Genomic DNA, 22,766 nt, shown 5'->3' on the forward strand with positions numbered 1-22,766 from the left:
ACGCATGATTTAGTTATCCATCACACACAGTCTGTGAGATAGATATTATTAGTGCTACTTAACAGCAGATAGCAGTTGGAAGAAGGCTGGGTCTAGATGGGCTGCAGGTAGGGCTGCATCAAGGAAAAGTTCCTATCTCCGAAGGTGCCCAGTGATTCTCTAGCATCGCACACTGCCACGGGTCAGGAGGATCTATCCATGCTCTTCCCCATGATTCAGACCCAGGCAGTCAGTGTAGTGGAGGAGCCAGGTCAGCACACAGACTTGGTTTGAAGATCACACCCACTCTTCCAGCACTGTCCCTTGAGCACATAGCTCCATCTCACAGTACCTTGCTTTTCTAATCTCAGTGAGATACAACTTCCCATGCAGGCTCTTGGGAGGTTTACCTCAGACTGCACACACACACACACACACACACACACACACACATACACACATACACATATGCTCATGCACACACACACACAAACACACACACACACACACACATGCACACATATGCACACACACACACACACACACACATACCACTTAGTCCAGTGTCTGCTACATAGAAAACTCTATATGCATACTCCTAAGGGACATGGAAATTAGCCCTTGGACCTAGGCCTCCCAGAGCCTGGTCAGTAAGTCACTGCGACCCTGAGACCAAAATCCCCAACACCACAGGCTGCAGAAGGAAGGTTGCAGGTCCAATCCTAGAGAAAATATGGCCTCAGTTATGCCCTGCCTGGCATTGGGTGGCTTTTAGGTGCACAGGCCTATGTGTGCATCCAAATCTTTGCCTGAAAATGTCAACAGAAGGGGGATAGTGAGAGGGAGAAGAGGAGTAGAAAGATCCTACCCACCCTCAGAGCAGGCTTGTCTACCATCCCCTGACTGCATGTGCCCGCCATGGTTGTCTGTAGCCGCGTCTCCATTCCATCAAGTGCCCTGGGATCCGGAAGGAAACCATTAACCTGGAGGTGGGTCCGAGAAGGTAACAAATGGGAAGCCTTTGCTGTGTGACCTGAGGTGCCCCACTTGCCCTTTCTGGGTGAGTCTGGAGATGTTGCTTCTGGGTTCTGTTCTGCACCATCAAGGCACAACAGCTATTCTGTAAGGATTGCAAAGCCTACCAAGAGGTAAATGATTCCATGGCTGCTGCACAGTGCCACGCAGCGCCAGGCTGACTTGACTGCAGGTCGAGCTGTCCTGGGGGCAGAGAAAGAAGAACGGAGCCCAAGGGTCAAAACCCACCTCGCTCTATCTGTATTGGAGGTACCCGGGCAAGCTGTTTCTGTTCTCTGGGCCTCAGTTTCTCCATACTTGACAACTCACTCTGTCTAGTTTGGCATTGTTCAAAGGGAGCTTTTGGGGTTTGCCCTGGTTTCTGCACCAACCCATCTGGGTGTCCTGTTTCAGCTCTGTCCCAGCCAGGAACAATGAGCCAGTCACTTGTTGGACCAAACCCTGTCCCCAGGGTCTCCGCCCACTATGTTGGACTATTGTCAGCAATGGAGTCAAAAAAGAACTTTCCACTCACAACACAATGATCCCCCCCTAGACTATTGTCCAGCAGTGACGTGAGGGATCTGCCTGCCTCAAAATATCCCCTGTGCCCATCCTTGGGAGATCCTTACCCTGCTCCTCTCCTCCCTTCTGACATAATTTCCTGGGGCTGTTGATTCCTCATGCCTAGCTACAAAATAACACAAACACTTTTCCTTGTTTGGCTGTTTCAGAGGACTGCAGGCCCAGGGATGGTTGTGCCCTGTCACACAGCTGTCAAAGAAGAGTCTACGCATATCTAAAGCCACACAGAAGTCAGAGTGGAGCCTAGAATTGAGCCCACAGCTCTCTGGATGGTCCTTGTCTTAGCTGTCCTAGTTAGCTCTAGTTTGCCTTCAAAGGCCCCAGGCAGGAGGCTCCTACAAGACTAGGTAGTGTGGGAGAGAGAGGTAACGGGGCTGAATCTCTGGTTCTCATCTTGGAGCAAAGAGCTCAAACCAAAGGCCTGAATTTTACCAAATGTGTCCATTAGGAGCTAGACATGATTCCCCCCCCCCTGTAATTCACGGGCTGAAATCTTAATTGCCTGCTGGATGTGATGTTACATACCGGTGCAATTGCAGCACTAGAGAGGTGAGGCAGGAGGAATAGGAGTTCAAAGTCATCCTTGGCAACTTAGAGAGCTCATTGAAGACCAGCTACATAAAACCCTATTTCAAACAAACACTCAAAAAGCTTGAATTGTCAAAGCGCTGATTTGGGGGAGGTGAGCCATGGCCAGGTACCTAGGTCATGAGGATGAAGACCCCATGAATGGAATTAGTGCTGATATTGGCCAGCTTTCTATTACTGTAACATGGTATTGGAAATTATAAACTTATAAAGAGAAAAGGTTCAGAACTCAGGGGGAGGCTGAGACAACATCTCCTATAGCACAGCCTACATGAATTCCTGCTCCCACTTCCTGAATGCTAGGATTACAGGCATACATTAAGTCCCAGTAGGAAAGATTTACTCTGACTCACAGTAGAAGGGTTTCCAGTTCATGATTGGTTTATTCTGTGGCTTGAGGCCACCGGAGAAACCTAAGTTTGATGACATACCAACTTCAGTAAGTTCCTCGGAACTCTCTACGTGCTCCCCACAACACAAATAAATGTGATTCTAAGAAATGTTTAAAGGAAGCCCTCCCCCACTTCTGCCCAGAAAGCTCTCTCATCTCTTTGTACCATGTGAGGGCTCAACAGGAAGTTCGTGTGTCGTAACTGGGAAGAACCCAGCCATGTGACCTCACACCACCAGCCTCTGAACCTGTGAGAAATCATTTTCCACTGTGGAAAAGCTCTGATGGTAGTGGAGGGGGGTCTGGAGAGAGGGCTCAGCTGTCAAAAACACTTGTTTCTCTTGCAGAGGACCCTGGTTTAGTTCCCAGCACCCATGTAATGGTCCATAGCTATCCCTAACTGAAGTTTCAGGAAATCTGACCCCCTCTTCTGATCTCCATGGATGCCAAACACACACGTAGTGCACATACATATAGACAGGCAAAATACTTATACATAAAATAAATCTTTAAAAATAAAGACAGTAGCAGGCTGGAGAGATGGCTCAGCGGTTAAGAGCACTGACTGCTCTTCCAGAGGTCATGAGTTCAATTCTCAGCAACCACATGGTGGCTCACAACCATCTGTAATGGGATCTGATGCCCTCTTCTGGTGTGTCTGAAGACAGCTACAGTGTACTCATATAAATAAAATAAATAAACCTTTTTTAAAAAGAATAAATAAAAACAGTAGCTTTGGTTGTGGTGCATTCAGAGATTCAAGGAAACGCTCTAGGGGAAAGGAGTTTACTGGGAACAGAGGACACAGGGATAGGGACAGGTATGGGCTCAGGCCACTGTCAGCCTCACAGGGTGGGGGAGGGGCAAGGGACTGGACTGCAAATTCAAGCTCTTCCCCAGACAGGCAGGGCTGGTATTTGTCTTCCAGGATACTCAACAGCAAAGATGCAGCCAGGCCTGAATGAGACTGGCTGTGTTCTTCCCATCCAAGCTGCTGCTAGGAGATGTGTGATTTCCCTTTCCTGTCTGCACAGTGCACTCTTGGCCAGCTCTAATGCTGGAGTCACTCTGGGTAACTGATAAAGTTCATTGGAATTTGAGAGTTCAGTCCCTGCTTGAATCAATGCTCAGTCCTCTGCCTGGAGCGACGCTCCTTCCCCGCCCCTTTCTTGCTCTGGGCACCTCTGTTCTCAGGCCCCTGGGCAGGGAGTGGGCAGAGGCTGTCTGCGGCAGAGGCTCCCAGACCCGAGCTCCACGCTGCCTGAAAGGTCCCTTTCAGTGACTTCCACTCCAGCGAAGCTGAGACTCTTAACTTCACTGCAGAAAAGAATTTCCAGTCTAGCAAAATGGTTATGCTTGGTCGCCCACAACCCTGATTGAAAAATTAAAGTCCCAGCCCTGGAGAGGCAGAGACAGGAGGATCTCTGTAAGCTCCAGGCCAGCCAAGGCTACACAGTGAGACCCTGAGCCCAGGTTGCATGGAAACCTAAGATGCCCCTTACATCTTGTCTGTGAGATTCCCAGAACGAGGCTGGGAAGGGAGGCCGTGCGCACTCAGCCCTTGATCATGGCTCACTGTGATTTTAACATTCTTATTTGAAAATACTTCTGCATCTCCAAAAACAAAACAAAACAAAAAACAACCCTATTATCTCAGGGCTGGAGATATGGGTCGTGGCTACTGTTCTTGTAGAGGAGCTGAATTCAGATCCGAGCCCACGACAAGCCTGTAACTCCAGCTCCAGGGGAATCCAACGATGCCAGGCTTCTCAGGTGCCTGCATTCATGTGCACATACCAAACACTGACACACAGACATATAATTTAAAGATGATAGAAAATAAAAATTTTAAAAAGAATGTTATCTCCATCTATTTCGACATCAGCAGCCTTCACAGCGAATGCTAATGGTGCTGGATTTGTTGTTGTTGTTGTTGTTTTTGTTGTCATTCTCAGACTTTCACTGTATATTCCTAGCTGGCTTGAAACTTGCTACGTAGACCAGGCTGGCCTCTGCCTCCTGAGTACTGGGATTAAAGGCTTGCACTTGATTCTCAGCAGGCCAGGGGTTAACCCAGACTCTATGGTTAACTGCCCCCTTCCACATTTATTTCCCATCTTTTTACTGTGCCCTAGGACCAGCAGGCACTGCTGTCTCCTTGCTTCTCCGACCATGACCAGCTGTGCATTTCTGTGAGGCGGGCTCCAAATGCCAGCAAGCCTTCACGTTAGAAACTAAATGTCTTCAGGTTAAAGAGACAGCTCCACAGTTAAGACCTTACCATTCATTGTTAAGGTACAATTGTGAGGCCCGGAGTCTAGATCCAGCAGCTGTGTACAGCTGTAGGGAAGGAGCAGAGACAGGACGGTGGGAGCTTGCTGCCCACCAGCCTGACCAGAAACACAAGCTCTGGGTTTGACCTTGGCTCAGAGGAGCAAATTGAAGACAGATAGAAGAGGGTAAGCATTCTGTGTGAGCAGAGAAGAGGGAACTGAAGGTCTACAGGGGTGAGCACACCATGTCCGGGTGAGTGTTTGCATGTTTAGGAGTGTGGTGAGGGGTCCGGAGAAACGTCTCAGTAGTTAAGAGCACTGACTGCTCTTCCAGAGGTCCTGAGTTCAATTCCCAGCAACCACATGGTGGCTCACAACTATCTTTAATGGTCTCTGATGCCCTCTTCTGATGTGTCTGAGCGACAGTGTACTCACATACATAAAATAAATAAATAAATCTTTAAAAAAAAAAACAAAACAAGAGTGTGCTGGGGGATCAGGTTGGCATTGGGGATAGAAGACAGGCCTGGGGGAGCAGCACAAGGGGCACTGGCAGAAGAGACGGGAATATGGACAGGATCTAGCTGCCTTCTCTCCTTTTCCCTCTTCACTCCACACATTCCTCTGGCTTGCTCTTCCTGTCCCCCTGGCAGCAAAGGGATGCAGGTGGAGGCAGTCCAAAGCTTAACTTCTACCCAGTTGTCAGTTCTTGGAGCTGTCTCTGCTGTTTCGTGTACTTTGACCATGGAAGGATCTGGGTTTTTGACGCTGCACTGCTGCCCCATGGTGGTCAAATCTTGCTGAGGCACAGGGACTGGAGAAGAGTCATTGGCTGCGACCTATCTGGATGGATGGATTCCTGACCTGTTTGGTAGTCAGGCTGTTGCTGGGTCAGGGTAAGGGTGGGATGGAAACAGTGGATGGAAACACAGGGTCCAATATGTTTATTGTGACTTACCAACTACGTAACAGTGGCTGATTCTGCCTCTGCCATGACGTCTGCCTCCTCCCCAGCCAGGAATGGAGGTCGTTCTGTTCTGGGTACTCTTTTGCCTGTAGGAAAGGCCCAGACCAGGGGGGACTCTTTCTAGCACAGAACCCCTCACCAGTGACCCCTGCCCTCCTGTCTTGTTTTCTCACTGTGGCTCCCAAAGCTGTACACTGATCCCTGGGAAGTGTGGCCAACAGAGCCGGTGACGCTGGCCTTCAAACGGCAGAAGTTAGCCCTATAGTTTGGATGCCCAAGCACAGACGCAGGGGAAGTACAACTGACTGCTTGTGGGATTGCAGCTGAAGTGTTGATCCATGGGACGGAACCAAAAACACCAAGGCGACGGGGAGCTAGAGCTCCAGGCCCCTCCTGTTCTCCCCCAGGCCAGCTCACTGCTCATCCCCTACCTACTGACCCAAAGACAGATGGCAGCCCCTCAAGTCCCACATCATACAGCGCTGAGTCTGAGCTCGCTGAGACTCTCACTCCGTGCCATTTCTTTGCATCTGTGACATTTACATACCTCATTAATCATATGAACTTAGACATCTCTGTTTCCTCATTATACAAAAAGGCAGAATTGTACTCAGTCCATAGTTCATCCTCACCATCTGTTTCCTCCTCCTGGAATAAAAAGTTTCCAGAGAGAACTGCCTCTCTGTGTGTCCAGAACATTGCCCAGTTTGTAGGTAGGGGCTACACAGCTATTTTCTGAATGAATAAATGCAGTTTGTAATGAGGAATAAACGACATGCATTGGATATGTTGACTATTTTCTATTGTGACATGATACCTTACAACAGCAACATAAGGGGAACAGACATTCTCTGGTCTACAGAGGGGACACATCTGTCATATCTGTGGTCACACAGGACAGAGATGGATGCCACCGGCACACAGCTCCCTTGTTCCTCTTCCTCCATCATGAGATCCCAGTCCATGCGACAGTGACACTCTCCTTCAAGATGGATGGTCCCACCTCAGTGACTCCTCTCTGGAAAGCCCTCAAAGCCAAGCCCAGAGGTGTCTCTTAGTGATTTAGTCAGGTGGACAGGGCCAGCCATCACACTGGGTAAGCTCCTGCGGGTTAGCTAGCACCGGATGGTACTCGTTAGACATTAATGCCCTCTTCACAAAGGAAATCAAACAAACAGCTGTGGGAGCGCACCACTGTGGTCCCAGCACTAGGGAGGTGAAGACAGGAAGATGGCAAGTTAAGTTCATCCTTAGCTGCACAGTGGAGTGTGAGGCTAGCCTGAGCCAAATGGAGCCTGTGTAAAAAGAAAAGAAAGGAAACAAAGGACAGTGAGATAGCTCAGTGTGTAAAGCACTTGCTGCTGAGTGTGACAACCAGAGTCTGACCCCCCATATGCACACGGCAGACGAAAACTGACAGCTGGGAGCCTGTCCTCCAGAGCTCGGGGACCCTGCGCACTCGTGGAACCCTGCACACTCGTGGGAATTCGTTCTCGCTCTTTTCTGACTAAATATACTTTCCCTCTGATGATGATGACGATGATGACGATGATAATATAATAGCAACAATAGAATTAACAATAATAGCAGTAATAATAGAAATAAAGTCATACCTAGCGGCACATGACTTTAATCCCAGCACTCAGGAGGCAGAGGCGGATAGGTACCTTTCTGTGAGTTTTGAAGCCAACCTGATCTACATAGCAAGTTCCAGGTCAGCCATAGCTATACAGAGAGATCCTGTAAGTAATAAGAGTGAGTAATTAAAAAAAATAAATGGCCAGGCAGTGGTGGCGCACACCTTTAATCCCAGCACTTGGGAGGCAAAGGCAGGTGGATTTTTCTGAGTTCGAGGCCAGCCTGGTCTACAGAGTGAGTTTCAGGACAGCCAGGGCTATACAGAGAAACCCTATCTTGAAAAAACCAAAATAAATAAATGATAGATGAAGAAAAAAAAAAACTACTATGTGTCAGGTGCTCTCAATATACTTGTAAATAAATTGCTAGTGAATAAAAAAGGTCATAGATGCTGCCTGCCTCTGAAGGGCAGGGGAGCAATCATAATATTAATTATAAATTATATGGTGCACTAAGAGGGACGACTGCTGTGGGAGGAGAATCCAGTGTGGCAAGGGGTGGAGGGGGCAGGGGTGGTAACAATGTTGCTGTTTTCTTTTCAGACAAGGTCTCATACATCCCTGACTGACCTCAAATTTGCCATGTAGCCAAGGATCACATTAATATTTGGATGCTCCTGCCTCTACCTCCCTAGTGCTGGGCCTTTACACATGTGCCTTCCGTGCCTGGTTTTATGCAGTGCTGGGAACTGGACCAGGAGCTTCAGGCATCTGCACAAACCACTCCACCCACTGAGCCAAGACCTCAGCTTAGAATCTGTTTGTTTATTTGGGACAGGGTCTCTCTTTGACTTGCTTCCCTACAGCTAAGGATGACCTTGAACTTCTGACCCCCCACCTCTCTGGAGGCGATTACAGATCTGCACCATTGGCAAAGGCCCAACTTGAACCCAAGATCTTGATGAAGGCTAATGAGGTGCCCTACAGCTTATCCACTAGAAGGGGTCGGCAGGGAGGATGGGGCCCAAACAGTAAGAAGGCCTCCAGGTTTGAGAGAGGCCAAGACACAGTGACAGGAAGGACTCTTGTCATTTCCACACACAAACCAGTCCCAGGGCAGCTGGGAGTTGATTTGATCAATGACTTTTTCCTCTTTCCCTGAATTCCCTTATGATGGCCTTTTAATTGGGTCCATTTGTTCCAAGACCATGGGCTGATCTGAGCAGACGCCAGATTATTTGCCCGTTATTAAGTAGATTAGGAAATGGGCCTGTCTTGGCCAGCTGAGCCTGTCCCTGAGGAGGGCACAGCACTCTGCGCTCAGCCCTGAGCCCTGAGCCCTCCACCCCCCACCCCCCACCCCCCCACGCACCTCCCCACCCCCCCACCCCCACACCCACCTCCCCACCCCGCCGGCCTTTGTCTGCAGGCCCCGCCCCTCTACCCTGCCCTCCTGCGGGGCGCGGGGGAGTTGCAGTTAACTGGTCGATCATCACAGTTTTATGAGGTTGAAAGTACTGTTCCCAGCCACATCTTACAGCGTCCTGTGACTACATTCTCTTTCTTGTAGAACTTTTTATTTTTTTCTGAAGTTAATAATTTCCTAAGGGAGACGTAGTCTAAAGGCAAAGGGAAGTATAAATAAATCATAAATAATACTAGTAGCTAGATGGCTCAGTGGTAAGAGTGCCTGTTATACAAGCCCAAGGACCTGAGTTTGGGTGACATGCATATGTAAGCCCAGCTCTGTGGAGACGGTAGGCTCTCTGACCTGCTGGCTGCCAGCCTGGATCCAGATGCAGTGAAAGACACAGTATTAAGGGAATAAGGCCAAGTGGCATAGGAGGAAAGTGATGGTCTCCTGTGGCCTCCTCACCTGCGCGCGCGCGCGCGTGTGTGTGCACACACACACACACACACACACACACAGAAATGAAAATAAAAACACATCTTTAGGGACTCAGCTTAGTGATAGAGTGCCTAGCAAGTATGTGGGCTGCAGGTTCAGTCTTCAGCTCTGATATAAATTAAGTTAAAAAAATGTTTAAAGGTAAGTAAGACCCGCAGTGGACTGAGACCGACACAGACCAGCTGTTCAAAATTCTCTTTCCCTATGAATATAAAATTACATAGATTCCTTTCTTGAAAAAATAATACATGCATATATATATATATATATATATATATATATATATATATATCATGTGATATTTTAATGCACTGTATATACCATGCAATGCTTAAATCAAATGAGGCATATTCTCCTCTTCTTTCTCCTGTTCCTCCTCCTCCTGTTTTTTTGAGACAGGGTTTCTCTGTGTAGCCCTGGCTGTCTTGGCGCTCACTCTGTAGTCCAGGCTAGCCTTAAACTCAAGGATCTGCCCACCTCTGCCTCCCAATTGCTGGGATTAAAGTCATGTGCCACCACCCAGCCCATATCTTTCTTCTTTTTGTCATTTTCATGCAAAAATGGCATTGGATTATCCTGGTTGGGAGTGACAGGCAGCATGAACCACCAGACACAGGGGATGGGAACCAAACTTGGCTCCTCTGTAAGAGCAACAACAGCTGAGCCATCTCTCCAGCCGCTCTACTTGCTTTTTAAAATGGACGGTTGTTGTGGATAGCCCAGGGCTTGTATTTTGATGCTAATTCCGCTCCTCAGAGGGGCTGCAGATGAGTAGTTGCCTTGTGAACCTTCTCCCCACCTTAACTTTTCAAATAAAGGCTTGAACCAATGATTGGGCAGGAGGAAGGGGGAGGAGCTGAGAATCGAGGGAAGGAGGGGAGGAGCAACCGGAAGGCTTGTAGCTTGTTTTGTTAATTCATTGAGTTGAGCTTTCTTTTACAGGGGAATTGGGTTGGAAACAAAGTAGCAAGAGTCAGTAGGGTATGATAATATGCAGTGAAACTCACAATTAGACCCAAAAGCAGAGAGACCTTATAGCCTCAGTCTCTGTAACTGTAGCCTTTGGGAGGCTGAGACAGGAGTATTAGGAGTTCAAGGTTAGCTTGGACTACAATGTGATTTTGAAGCCTGCTTGGGGTATATAACAAGGCCTGGTCTTAAGCAAACAGATGAAATATTTAAATAAGAACAAACAAAACCTCACAGTACAGATTTTGACTTGCTAGCAAACAAGTATATTTTTCTGCAGAGGGAATCAGAAGGAAGGGGCCTAATATTTCCCCTATTCAAAGAACATTAGAGGAAAAAATGATGAGCAACATCTAGGTTTCTGCTTCTTCGTCTATTTTTCATTTTGTGATGAGCGTCTTGTGTCCCAGCTGGCCCATGTAGCAGAGGAGGATGCTGAACTTGTGGTCCTCCTTCCTCTGCCTCCCAAGGCCTGGAATTGCAGATGTGCACCACTAAACTAACCTGTGGTCCCAGGGCGTGACCCAGGATTTCACACCAGGTAGGTAGGCAAACCTCTACCAACTGAGTTATAGCCCCAGAACTTTCTGGTTTGTTTGTCAACAATGAAGCATAGAGTTGGAATTTGCTATAAGACATTTTAACAGATTGCATTTGTTGTTGAGGGCGGGATGTGTAAGGCTGTCAGAGGACAGCTGCGAGTGAAGCCAGCTCTCTCCTTCACGTTAACACGTGGGGATCGTCAGGTTTCCAGGTGCACAGAGCAGGTACCTTCACAGCTGTCTGCCAACCCTTGGGACAGATTTTAATCACAATGGTTAAGAAAAGAAACTTTTCCTTTGTTTGTTTTGTTTGCTCGTTTGGTTTTTCAAGACAGGTTTTCTCTGTGTAGCCCTGGCTGTCCTGGAACTCACTCTGTAAACCAGGCTGGTCTGGAACTCAGAGTTGTGTCTGCCTTTCTGTCTCTGCCTCTCAAGTGCTGGGATTGATGGAGTTCTCCACCACTACCACCCAACCTAAAAAGAGAAAACTTTCAGGAAGAAAGAAAGAGCACTGGTGTGGGTGGGCTCAAAAGAAGAGTCATTTGGTTTTTTCTTGAGTTACGACCTTGCGCTGTATAGCCCACACTAGACTGGAACTCACTGTGTAGCCCTGGTTGACCTCATACTCAATGCAATCCTTCTGCTGTGGCCTCTTGAGAATAAATAAATAATAATAATAACATGCACACCATACATTCACATACATATACAACATTATATATTTTATGTAATATGTAATATATTACTATTTTATATATAATAAAATATATAAAAAAACAGAATATTGTATATATAAATTATATATACAAAACAGGAAATTATATATAAAACAGTAGGTTATGATTTATTTAAATTATTTTATTTATTGTCTAAATAAATGGACAATAGTAAATTTATTGTTGTATTATAATAATAAAATATAATATATTGATAATAAAATTATTGTTGTTTTTATTATTATTCACAGTGTCTTATGTAGCCAAGGCTGGCCTTAAACTACTGATTCTCCTGTGTCTGCCTCCTCAGTGTTGAGGTTATAAGCATGAATCACTACATCCAACAATAATTTATTTTGTGTTTTTATTTCATAAAGGCATGTGTGTGCATGTGGTGTGTGTATGTGTTGCATGTGTGTATGCTGTGTGTGTACGTGTATGTTGTATGTGAGTTTGTAGCATATGTGTTTATGTATGTGTATATGTATGGGTATATGAGTGGTATGTGAGTATGTATTGTGTAGATATAGTATGTATATATACGTATTTGTGTTGTATATGTGTTGTATATATATGTGCTGTGTGTGTGGTATATGTATGTGTGTTGTTTATATTGTGGAATGTGTATATATGTGTATATGTGTGGTGTGTATGTGTGTGGGGTATGTGTGTATATGTGTGGGATGTATGTGAAGTGAGTATATGCGTGTTTTGTGTTTGTGTGGGATATGTGTGTGTGTGTGTGTTGTATGTGTGTGTGTATGTGGTGTGTATTATGTGTGTGTATGTGTATAGTGTCTTAGTTTACTTTCTATTGCTGTGATAAAGACCTCTATAGGAAAAGGTTCATCCCTCCCTACAGCCTATTGTCCATCATGAGGGGAAGGCAGGGCAGGAATTCAAGGCAGGGCAGGACCTGGAGGCAGAAACTGAAGCAGACACCACAGAGAAGTGCTGCTCACTTGCGTGTTCCTCACGGTTTGCTCATCTGGCTTCTTTATAGCAACACTCCTAGGCTGGTGGCCCTGCTCATAATGGTCTGGGCCCTTCCACATCAAGCACACATCAAGAAAATGCACCACAGATCTGCCTACAGGTCAGCCTTATGAAGGCATTTTCTCAATTGAGATTCTCTTTTCCCTGATAGCTAGCTAGCACGTGCGGTGTGATAGATGCACACACACACACACACACACACATGCACACACATGCATACATTCATACACATGCACACGCATACATTGTGGCGATCTGAATGAGAAATGTCCCTTACAGGCTCAGGCATTTGAGCGCTTGGTCCCAGTCAGCCGCACTGTTCGGAAGGCTGTGGGAGATGCTGCCTTGCTGAGGGCATCGCTGGAGCCAGGCTTGGAGGGCGCACCTTGCTCTCTAACTTGGCTCCTGCCACCATGTTGGCCACTTGCTCCCACAGCTCCCTACCATGCTGGACTCTTATCCCTCTGGAACTGGAAGCAAAAATAAACTCTTTCTTTCATAAATCACCTTGGTCATGGTGTTTTATTACAACAGAAAAGTAACAAAAACATCCATGCATTCAACTGCAGAGACCAGAGGTCATCAGGTCATCTCCACCTCCTGATTCCCCTGCCTCTGCCTCCCAAGGGCTGGGGAGATGGCTCAGTGGTTAAGAACGCTGACTGTTCTTCTGGAGGAGCCTATGCCCTCCCTCTCCTGGCTTCTGTGGCCACCTCACAAGTAGTAGACATCACACAGACAGCACTCACATACCTAAACTGAAAATGAAAATAAATATTAAAAAGATAAAAGTGTCATCATACATCAAGGATTTTTTTTGGGGGGGAGGGGTGGGAATCTTCCTAGACTGACACACAGGAGCCCTCCTGGCTCTACAGTGTGATTTGTGTCCCTGGTTCCCTGGGGATAGAATTTAGGTTTGCAACCTGCTGATACAATGTTCTTACTTACAGAGCCGAAGTGATTGAAAACAACTATTATTTTAACTATGAACCTAAGCTTTCATCAAATTAAAATATGCAGTTGAACTTCAGATGTTTCTGTCATTTTCCTATGCTAAGCTTCTCTGGGGCCCACTCTGGCAATGTTAGTCAGTCAGTCAGTCAGTCAGTCAGCAGTCAGAGTCAGTCAGACAAAAATCCAGTGAATCCCAAGCTACCCTTGAATGCATGGTGTAGCTGAGGATGGTCTTGAACTCTGATCCTCCTACCTCTAACTCTCCAGTGCCCGGGTTACAGGACTGCTTCAGCACACCCAACTCAAACTCAGCTTCTTTCCCCCATGTTGATTTTGTGTTTGTGCTCTCCGTGGCTCTCCAGCCCAGGCCCCTAAGAATGCTGCAGAGGGGCCACCAACAGCTTTGTCACCAGATGTCTGTGGGCTGTCGCCTCTTTTACCAAGGACTCTTGTTCTCCTTTAATAGTCCCAGAGAATGTGGCAACTTAAAAGAGAGGTGCGCTGGTGGCACAAATGTGAGGGCCTCACATCCACTTATATCAAGGCAGGGGAGGAGTCCAGAGTCCTGGGTGGGTGAACTGACAGCCGTGTGGGCAGCTGAGACTCAGTGAGACTCTGAAGAGGGCTGACTACAGGGAAGATGGGAGCCATCTTGGGGCCCATGGGGGGGGGGGTAGGGACGCTGGGAACATGCTTGCTGTTGAAAGTGCAGTACCCTAAGGCTGAGAGTAACAAGCTAGAGAAAGACTCAGGAGTTTCTGGAAATGCCAGACATAGTCTGTCCAGCAGCACGTCTTGTTGGGTGCCTGCCAGCTGCTCTGGCCAGCCTCACTAGGCTCTGAGGCTGGAGGGCTGACTTGGGCTGGGAAGGGGAGGAAGTAAGTTTGCTGCCAGACATAGCTTGAGGGAGGGCTCCTGACCTCTCCTGGGGCCTCAGGGCTGGGGCCTGACTCCTGGGTCAGCTCCTGCCAAGCTCCCCCACCAAGGCCACTCACTGAGCCTCGGGAACAGAGCCTCAAAACAGCTACTCTCTGTTTCTTACCTTGCTGACTGCACTCCTCCGTCTCAGCCCTGGGCATCTCTGCTCCTACCTTCGCACCCATCCATTCCAAAGACAACAGAAGGCCCCTCCCCAGCCTAGGGAGCGCACAGGTGAGCTTCCAGTGTCTTCAGCCAGCTCTGCCTTGAGGTAAGTGCTAGAATCCAACCACTCACTGAGATTCAGGGTGTGGCAATTGGAGCTCAGCCTCCATAGAAATTGGAGTGATGCTCTACACACTCAGGAGAATCTGGGGACAGTGGGTCATCCAGGCAAGGAAGGGTTGAGCTAAGCAGTTTAGCCCACACCTTTAATTCCAGAACTTGAGGGACAGCAAAAGGCAGATCTCTGTGACTTCAACCCTACCCACACCCCCTTATATACAAGGAGTTTAAGGCCAGTCTGCCAGGGTTACACATTGAGACTGTTTCAAAAAGAAGGAGGAAAGGAGGGAGGGAAGGAGGAAGAAAGGAAGAAAGAAGGAAGGAAGGAAGGAAGGAAGGAAGGAAGGAAGGAAGGAAGAAGGAAGGAAGGAAGGGAGAACAGAAGAGGCTGAGGGGCGGAAGCATGCCGGGCTTCATAGACTCACCTGCACAGCCAGCACCCCCTCACCCCACAGCACCGGCTATGGTGTCATCTGTACTTCCACACCCATTTCCCACCTTCTAGCTTCTCCGTGGGAGAGAACAGCTCAGCCTCTGCCCAGTGATGTTCACGGGCTTTTGTAGCACACAGGTTCTAGGATCAACGCCACCTGTACCAGCCTGCATTGGTAGACACACCGTTCAGCTTTCTTGCCGTCAGTGGAGGGGAGTATCCATTGTGCAGGGACACATTCCCATAGCTCCTCACCCAGGGATTCACAACAACTGATCTCCAGCAGGACTCCGCTGGGTCGCCACCCTCAGCCGGCTTCCTTCCTTCCCCGGATCACCTCCCAAATAAACCACTTGTACTTGAACCTCTGCCTCAGGGTTCCCAGAATTCATTATGCTCAACCCCACCCCAGGTCGGTCACCTGCTGCCCGCCTCCCCAGAAACACATCCCCTGCCTCTGCCCAGAAAACCCTAGTCATTATGAATACTCAGCTGAAGATATTCTTAAGCCCTGACACCAGGCTGGCTGTCTCCTGTGTCTCTGTGCGGGGTTTCTTTGTACCAATACCCACCGTGCCCTAGTGTATTCACCACAGCACTGGGCTCTTGTGGGGGCCATCAGCCATGAACTTTCACCTTACATAGGCAGGGGTACATCACAGGCATTGGTGAATAAGTGAATGATGACCACAGCCCAAACCTCCAAAGAATCCACGTTCATTCCTTCACTCAGACGTCTACAGAGAACTGGGCCAAGTGTGGGGAGAAAGACTCATAAATCATAGACACAGTGGCTGCGCAGAGAGCAGAGGCATTGGACCAGAGTGCTAGGGGCATGGCAGAGTCCAACAACGGGGCATTTCAAGTCCTGAGGGGATCTTCACAGTGTCTGGGGTAGTGGGGACCAGAGAAATCCTGATTAGAAGAGGCATTCCCCTTTATGCAAGCCCCACTTGTCCTCTTCATCCTCACAGAGTTGGAGTCAGGAGAAAAAGCCTTAGCATCTTGGAGCTTCTCCGGTCCAGTGCTTTCGTTCCCTCAGAGACAGTATCTACCTAGTCATGTCTTTACATGGTTTCTGTATGAGTGTATTATCTTATATGTTTTGTTTTTGTTTGTTTATTTATATGTTTATTTTGAGACAATGTTTCACTGTGGAGTCCTGGCTGGCCTGGAACTATGTAGACTAGGCTGGTCTTGAACTCAAAGCACCCTTCCTCCCTCCCCTGGGATTAAAGGCCTGGGCCACCATGCCAGGTCTTATTTTGCATATTTTAAAACTTTCTGTGCGTGCATCATGCTATGTGCACTCTTCTCTGTGTACGTACATATGTTTTAGAGCATGCTGTACGTGTGTGATTTCAGCCTTTTGATGTGTTGTTCTAGCTCATTCACTTTGTCTGGCTTATAGCATGACATTCTATCGTCTGTGCACATGTGTATATAGTCACTCTTTAATATTAGAATATAGTCTGTTCCTTTGTTATTTTCATTATGCCTTTGCTTATTTTTAATTAGGATTGTACTCCTTTTATTTATTTATCATTTGTGGGAATGGGGCACTCAAGTCACCACAGACTTTCGAAGGTCAGAGGACAATGTGAGAATGTGTTACCCCTCGCACCACGTGAGTCTCTAGGATCGAACTCAAATCATCCAGTACATCCTTGTCAGCAAGTGCCTCTGCCCACTAAGCCATCTCAGCGACTTAAAATGACATCGGTTTTTTCAAATTGTTTCAAAGTTTCAATTAATTTTTCCAAATATCATCACAATTCTTTAGTATTAGTATTAAAGTATTAGTAATCATCATTTCTTCATATTATAAAGTTACACTGTGGTCCAATATGGTATCTTTTAGTCACATGAGGCAGGTGACAGGTTCTCTCTCCCTCTTCTCTCCTTCTCTTCCCTCTCCCTCCTCTCTTTCTCTCTGTCTCCCTGTCTCTCTGTCTCTGTCTCTGTCTCTGTCTCTGTCTCTGTCTCTCTCTCTCTCTCTCTCTCTCTCTCTCTCTCTCTCTCTCGGTTCTGGAGATGAATCTGCTAGACAAATGTTCTACTACTGAGCTACCTGCCAATCCACAGCTTATTGAAATTTAAGTATCAATCCTTGGCATCCTGTGCTTAGAAACTACATCACTGCAAAGCAAGTTACTATAATGTACACTACTATAGTGTATACTACAGCATACACTAGCTACTGCAGTATGGTGGTATATACTACAGCATACACTATATATAGTATACAGTATATAGTGTGTACTATAGTACAGTTACTACAGCACTGTACTTTATACTACAGTGTACACACGTTACTATACTTTGTCATTACAGGAGATTCTGAAGCATTCCAACCCCTGGTGACTCTGCTTGGGACAACAGGACAGGGGATGACATTTCAGAGACTGTCACTTTCCCCTAGCCAGATCTTCAGAATCAGAAAGGAAGAAGAGAAGCAGTGACAGTGACAGTCAGAGCAACACTGACACTTGGGAGTGCCTACTCTATGTCAGACACTGTCCCGTTCTGCTAGGCTGACAGCCCCCCTCTTCAGCATCCCTCCAAACACAATCCCTGCCTTCAGTCTGAGGCTGAGTCACCAGCTGAGCGGCCCTGAACAAGCCTAACTCTCAGGGCTTCTGTTTCATAGTCTATAAAATGGATTGGTAACTCCAAAGTCCTGGCTGTTCTGAGCACCAGGAAGCTGCTTATGGTGTAGAAAATGTCGCAAACCTGCTCTCAGGCTCTGGAGTCAAGTCTCTGGTCTGCCACTTACAAGTCATGTGACATTGGGTCACTCACTTCAATTCTGTGTTAGCTTTCCCACTTTTAAAATAGGGGTCATAATACTTCTGGAATTGCTTTGAGCGTTAAAGGCACTAATGAACTGCCCTGGGACTGAGGGCATAGTGTGCTTGGCTAGCATGAGGATCTGGGCTGGCTCCTCAGCCCCGCATCACCCCACGTGCTCCCTGTGCTGTAATCCCAGGAGGTAGCAAGTGGAGGCAAGGGGATCAGGAGTTCTTGGGGACAGATCAAGTTTGAGGTCAGCCAGGGATGCATGAGACCCTGTCTCAAAAGTCAGATAAATAAAGAAGTAAATGATAACAATGGAAGCCCTGATGCATAATAGATAACTGCAAAATTATACTAACCCTCCTCCCTAACCCTTCTCCCTTCCCCTCCTCCCTAACCCTCCTCCCTTCCCCGCCTCTGCCTTCCCAGCCTCTCCAACCTCACCAGGCCTCACCATTGCAAAATTCTAAACCTGGGAGGTTGGAGAAAATCACCATTCTCTCTCTCTCTCTCTGTCTCTCTCTCTGTCTCTCTCTGTCTCTCTCTGTCTCTCTCTCTCTCTCTCTCTCTCTCACACACACACACACACACAAGAGCAGGGAGGGAGTGGGAGATGGAGGGAGTGGAAGGGGAAGGGAGAGAGAGAGAGAGACAGAGACAGAGACAGAGACAAAGAGACCTATAAAGAGGGAAACTGAGGCCAGGAAGGTGCTGGAGTAGCTAGGAGATCCAGAATTCAATCTAGCGGCTCGCTCCCACCCTTGGAGTCATTCTCTGCAGTCCGCGGCACAGAGCGTTTAACAATCTATCACCGCCTCCTTGTCCCACCAAGGGCAGGCAGCCCAGCCCTGTCCTAGTTGGGCGGGACTCCAACGCTGGGTGCCAAGGCCACCGGGCCACCGCCGCTCCCCGGCCGGCCGTCCTGCTTAGTACCGCAAGAAGCCTGGTACTCTTGGGAACAGAGCTGAAGCAACACCCACGGCCCTTCATTTAAGTAGAGGGTTTGCCTCCTAGAGCCGCAGCCCTGACTCGGGACCGGGACCCAGGCGGACTGGTGCTGCGCAGCGCAGGTGAGGGCGCACGAAGGGGGAGGGGGACCAAAGAGACTGGGTACAGGGGATGCAGGACAGGCCTGTTGACTGTAGGCTCCTGGTTCCCCAGCCCAGATTCCGATTGTGTGGCCGGAGTGGCTCCAAGAAGTTTGTGATGCCTATCACTAGGAGTGACTGCCAGGGTGGCTACTGGTGTGCCACAAGTGTGCACTACCTATGCTGGATGTGGGTTGTGGGGTGTCTGCTTTGTCAGGTACAGGTTGGTGCTGAGCCAGATGATGGAAGGCTACCAGCATCTGTGTGTTGGTGCCACTGAAGGCCTCCCTCCCCTTCCCCCTTCCTCTCCCAGAAACCTGACAATCCTGCCTCCATCCATCTCCCCAAACACTAGAATTACTGCTGGTGGCTGCTGAAAGTTTTTCAGAAATCACAGACGACTCTTTTGCACCCGGGGTTTGGGAGAGTGCAAGTTCGCTTTCCTTGGAGGTAGAGGACGAAGAGTGTCCCTGACCCTTCATCTCCTACCCACCGCGAACAGGAGACACTTCTCTGAAACCTCATCCTTTAGCTCCAAAATTCCTTTGGACTCCTCGCTACTGTTTCTGCATTTGTTTTTGTGTGAAAGCTACGGTCTGACCAGTCTTCATCTTGAGGGCTGACCTAGGCTTGGCAGTCCGCTGTGTTTATCCAGTGATGGGAGCCCTCCAACACCCTGCCCCCAACTGACTGGGAAGGGCTGAGACTGGGCAGCACATGGCTTCCCAGTGGCTTCCCAGTTAGGTATATGCGGCCTCAGGAGGGTGCTGCAGGGGGAAAGTGCAGGGATTGCACTTTCAGTGCAAGGGGCAGAAGACCAGGACCTGGAGGAATAAGGATCTGTACTGTTCCTTCGGGACCCCGTGGGGCCAGAGCGAGGGAGCTTCCATAGCAGCCTGGGGTGGCCAAGGCTTCCTGTCATTCCAGCCTGCTTCAGACCCCAGTTCTTGCAGGAATGGGGGTGGGGCTGAGGCGTGCCCCTCAGCGCCTCAGTTCTTTTCTTTGTAGAATAGAGATTAATAGTATTTGGCTTGCCCTGTAGGGTTACTGTGAGAACTGGCTCACTTCCTGTATATAAATAAAATGTTTGCACAGTACCTGACTTATTACAACACAGGTGGTGTCAGAACTATGACAGCAGGGATGGAGGTCCCCACACGATGAGGTCCCCGCACACCCCCAGGAACTCACTTCTCACAGTCCATGGCTCTGAAGGGGTAGACAGGTGGAATCTCAGAGCCCTCCAACTGGAGCAACTGTGGAGTATCATTCCTGTCCCAAACTGTGTCATCTCAGCTGCTTTCTCAGAGACTCCCTGTCTCCTGGCAAGTCACAGGCTGAGAGGGGAAGTTGCAGTAACCAGGGATAGAGCGTGGGAGAGATGCTGAAGGAAAAGGAGAGCGGCCTAGGGCTTCGATGGGCGCCTCTCTGCCTCTCCGTTCTGAGAACCTCTGTAAGAGACAGACAGATGGCCCGTGCACTTCCGGGGGTAAGCTTGGGAATTGTGAGGGCCAGAAACTGACATCCCTCTGCCTAGAACAAGAAAAGCTGGGACAAGCAAGATGCAGATGTTTGATCCTTGATCCAAAGCGATTCCTGAGAGCTTGGGGACAGGCTGTGAGCTCACAATTGAGCAACTGGTCCGCATGGGCCAGGAAACCCCTCAGGCTAGTCTTTATTTGTGTTGGCAGCATAAGAGACCCTATCCTACTGACTTCATAGAGCCAACTCAGAGATGGTGCCCAGAGGCCTTGGAGGACAAGGAGACATAAAAGGCAGCATTGGGAGCTGTGGAAATATTTTGTGGGAGAGCATGAAAATGTATCTCCTGGGGCAGGGTGCCGTGAAGGGCTGCTGGGAAGCCCAGGCTAAAAGAAGCAGGACCTGCTATTGTCTCTGTGGTACACTGTCACCAGGCAGGGACTACTTCTTTCCGAGAGGTCCCATGAGCTATTCCACAGGGTCTGGAGGACAGAGCCCTGATGAGCAGCAGGTGTGGCCCTGAAAAACTTAACTCCCTGAGCATCCAGTGATGCTCTTAGGAGGGGATGTCCAGTGATGCTGCTAGGAGTGGGGACCAGTGATGCTGCTAGGAGTGGGACCAGTGATGCTGCTGGGAGGGGGAACCAGTAATGCTGCTGGGAGGGGGGACCAGTGATGCTGTTAGGAGCGGAGACCAATGATACTGCTAGGAGTGGGGCAGTGATACTGCTGGGAGGAGGCAGTGATGCTGCTGGGAGGGGGAACCAGTGATGCTGCTGGGAGGGGCAGTGGTGCTGCTGGGAGGGGGAACCAGTGATGCTGCTAGGAGGGGGGACCAGTGATACTGCTGGGAGGGGGGACCAGTGATGCTGCTGGGAGGGGGACCAGTGTGCTGGCAACACTTATGGCTTGCTCTCCTTTAACCCGTAATCCTGGGTGCACTTGCTTATGGTCCGAGTCCTAGTGTTACTGAGAGCTTACATCCAGAAACCCACTACCTCCATTCACCTGTATTTCAAAAGAAACTGAGAAGCAGAAATTTGTAAAGGAAAATGGATTTATTAACAGTTTGGCCAAAACATGAGGAATGAAGGTCTAGTGTCTATCCCAACATGCTTAGGGCTATCTTAGAATTTACAGAAAGACACAAGAAGACCAGGTGTGGCACATGCCTTTAGTCCCAGCACTTGAGAGGCAGAGGCAGGAGGATAACAGTGAGTTCAAGGCCAACCTGAACTACATAGTGAGCTCTGGAATAACAAGCACTATACAGAGAGATCCTGTCTGAAAGGAAAGGCACAGAGTGAGGGCACATATAAAGTTAGCTGTGAGACAGATTAACGGATCTCATCCAGGGTCACAGGCAACCTGACCTGTGGTTGCCCCACTTCCCTTATACAAGGACTTTCATTCAAACCCAAAAAGAAGAAAACAGTCTTAAAAAAAACCCATTTTTGTTGCTTTTGGTTTTCATGGTTATGAGGACTTGAGAAGGATCTTGCATACTTTAGGCTGACCTGGCACTTACTAGAGGAGAATAAATAATCTTGACCTCCTGATTCCCCTGCCTCTGCCACACCAACTCTGAAATTACAGAGTGCTGGGATTACAGATATGGACCACTGGGGCTGCAAGATCTGCCTCTCCTCTTTTGTTTTTAGAGTCTCAAATAGCCCAGGTTGGCCATGTATTCTCTGTGTAGTTCCAACCTGGAACTTCTCTTTCTGCCTCTCCCCCTGAGAGCCGGGACCAATCATGGAGCACCACGCTCAGGTTCTGGAGACTGAACCCTGGGCTTCATGTGTGTGCGAAACAAGCACTCTAGCAATTGAGTCTCAGACCCTGCTCTAAGAGAAAGTACCCCAGGAACACTGTGAGGGGTAAAACTCCCACCTATCCTGAGCCTTGGTTGTTGGTTCTGTTCTTCAGCCATTTCCCAAGTCTTCCCGTATGCCTGTGAAACATACTAATTTTTGCAAGTGAAGAAAAGGTAGAGACCTCGTGACTGCAGGAAGAGGCACAAGCGTGTCTTTCAATTGTTTTGGTTTCTCTGACAGTGTCCACTCTGCAGCCTTAGCTGTCCTGGAACTCACTATGTAGACTAGGCTGTCCTCAAACTCACAGAGATCCACCTGCTTCTGCCTTTGTGCTGGGGTTATAGGAGTGCACCACCACTCCCAGCTATGCATAAGTATCTCTTGGAATATTTCTGCCTCTCCCCTTAAAGGATTCAGCAAAATTATCCTAGTGGTCTATGATTATCCAAACATTCTAAATGTCTGTAACCCAAGCTCCAACTGT

General features: G+C 48.4%; 1 protein-coding gene across 2 annotated transcripts in view; it reads left to right on the plus strand.

Moving 5' to 3' along the window:
- Positions 1 to 14,399: 14,399 nt before the first annotated feature.
- The window catches only part of P2ry6 (pyrimidinergic receptor P2Y6), a 41,796-nt gene continuing 33,429 nt past the window's right edge, over positions 14,400 to 22,766 (plus strand). The window contains exon 1 of one of the 2 annotated variants that reach the window (XM_052157357.1): positions 14,400 to 14,652. The gene's annotated coding sequence lies outside the window, so the exon portion shown is untranslated. Of the gene's footprint in view, positions 14,653 to 18,638; positions 18,966 to 22,766 lie in introns of those variants that run through there. The other variant, XM_052157347.1, reaches the window with a different exon arrangement.

The sequence above is a fragment of the Apodemus sylvaticus genome, chromosome 1 (assembly GCF_947179515.1).
Source record: "Apodemus sylvaticus chromosome 1, mApoSyl1.1, whole genome shotgun sequence".
Taxonomy (NCBI): Eukaryota; Metazoa; Chordata; class Mammalia; order Rodentia; family Muridae; genus Apodemus; species Apodemus sylvaticus.